Below are 2,233 nucleotides of genomic sequence, written 5' to 3'. Positions count from 1 at the left end.
GCTGAACATATGATCCTCAAATCTACCTTTGACAGACTGGTGCAGCGCTGCCAGCTTGCAGCAGGGGACCCAGTAAGTTTTGCACACCGTCTGTGGCAGCATCCACATTAACTCTATTTAGAATAAAGCTTGTATTGTCTTTACGGAAAAGTTTTAATGGAATATTAAAAGACCAAAAATATTTCCATTTCAGCAAACAAAAAGGAAACTTGACGATTCAGCCAAACGTTTGGAACACCTGTATGACAAGTTGAGAGAGCAGTCGGTAAGGAATTGTTACATGCAAGCAAGGTTATCATCATGGGGCCTCGATTTTGACGTGAAAATACTCCTGTTGTCCTCAGTAAGAAAGAAAGGTGTGCTCCATTCTTTCTAATTAAGTGGTATACGGTGACAGTTTCAACCATCAGTTGGAACCAGTAAACAGCCCAACCAGTCACGTGCTGATCAGACACCAGGCTGTAGTTAGTTTGCTAATTACCAGCAGATCTTTTCATACCTAGAAAACCACTGGTGGAACAGATCACATCAACAAAGGCTCAGTTCCATTAACAGATAGTGTCATGATTTTTCAAGTTTGTAACACACAGTATAATGTTTCTCTTCTGAATCTTACAGCTTTCTCACAATATCCTGAATGGGCTTCATGAGATCAGCCGCTGTGTGGCGAGCCAGAACTACCAGCGGGGTCTGGAGGTCCACACGCAGGTAGTTGTCAGCAGCAACTTCAGTGAGATCTCCGCCTTCATGCCCATCCTCAAAGTGGTCATGACCATCGCCAACAAGCTGGGCGTCTAACCCCAGAGGCCACCACCAACCTTCAGTGTTACCATATTGTTATATATGTATTTATTTCTTTTTCACCTGATGACGTGCTTTGATAATAAGAATAATCACAGATAACATTGCAGCTTGTGGTCTTTACTCCATACATATTCCTTCAGCTGATTTGGGCAGTGAGGTGGATTTTTGTAGAGGTTTATCATTGTTGCTTTTTCATAGTCCACATTACACTTGTGCATATTTTACTCTCACTTCAGCAGTAGTCACAAGTTTCTCATTGACTACATGCAGTGCTCCAGCTGCAGACACACAACATCTGGCGACTAGTGACTCCTATATTTAAGGTAAGGGTGAAAATTACAAGCATAAAATTGGGGTAGCCCTCCTTATCCATCTGCCAGTGTACTTCATGAGGTAATGTAAAAACAAACTGATGCTCCTCTTCTTACTAAGTGTGTATTATTCAATAACAAGCATCAAAAGCACTTAAGAGCACTGTAACATAAGTACTGATTGTTCTCTTCTCCTGCTGCAACGGATTGTGTCCAGTGAATTGTGCCATGGGAGAGTTTGGGCCAAAGTACTACAGAAAAATGTCATACAGTGATTGTCAGGTTGCATTCCCGCCCTCTCCTTTTGTGTTAACTGTATTAGCACTGTTCTTACCTGATCACTTGTGTGAATGGCTGATTCGTTTCCTTTTCCTCAGATTTGATTTACTGTGCATGTTAACTCTTTCACTGACTGCTGAGTTCTTATGGCAGCACATAAACAAAAATGACAGTTTATGCTGAACTGCAAATGAATTGACATGTTAATGCTCTTACTACCCAAGCTACATGTTATGCTTTTGTAACTGACTTTTTTTTATTGTTTTAAATTAGATCATACAGCCTAAATTAACTGACAAATTAGGGAAAAAATATTATTGTGAGGTTTGTAGCTGGGCATAAAGCTGGATAGTTTGGTGTATCATGGCAGCAGAAGGCAGTCAAGTGCCTCTGTGCTCATTTTGATTGCACAGATATTTATACAATCCATGTTATTTTACTCATTTCGATATCTTTTTCAAATAAAAATCCACTGCAAAGGGTTTGAGACCTCATCAGTTTCCTCAGACATTCTGCTACTTCCCATTTGGAACAGTAAGCACTATTTTGACCTTGTGGTGCTGTTTTTATAAACTTAACAGTATCCTGTGCAATTTCTGTTTTGAACACTAGGTGGCTCTGTTTAACATGTAGGTGCCGTGCATTTGCGCTCTTCACAGTACGATGGTACTGTAGTAGCCATTGCAGCACGGGGGGCTGCTCCCACCTCCAGAGGTACGTTGCACCCCTCGCCTATTTTTAGCAGAAGCATATCAAAGTGACTACGCACTTGAATAAATTTCACTATGGCTGGGAAATGTGAGAGCGCAGGCAAGTTGGCGCATGTGATTGGCCCGCTC

Source organism: Monopterus albus, unplaced genomic scaffold, assembly GCF_001952655.1.
Source record: "Monopterus albus unplaced genomic scaffold, M_albus_1.0 scaffold69.1, whole genome shotgun sequence".
NCBI lineage: Eukaryota > Metazoa > Chordata > Actinopteri > Synbranchiformes > Synbranchidae > Monopterus > Monopterus albus.
Note: the sequence above shows the minus strand (reverse complement) of the source record.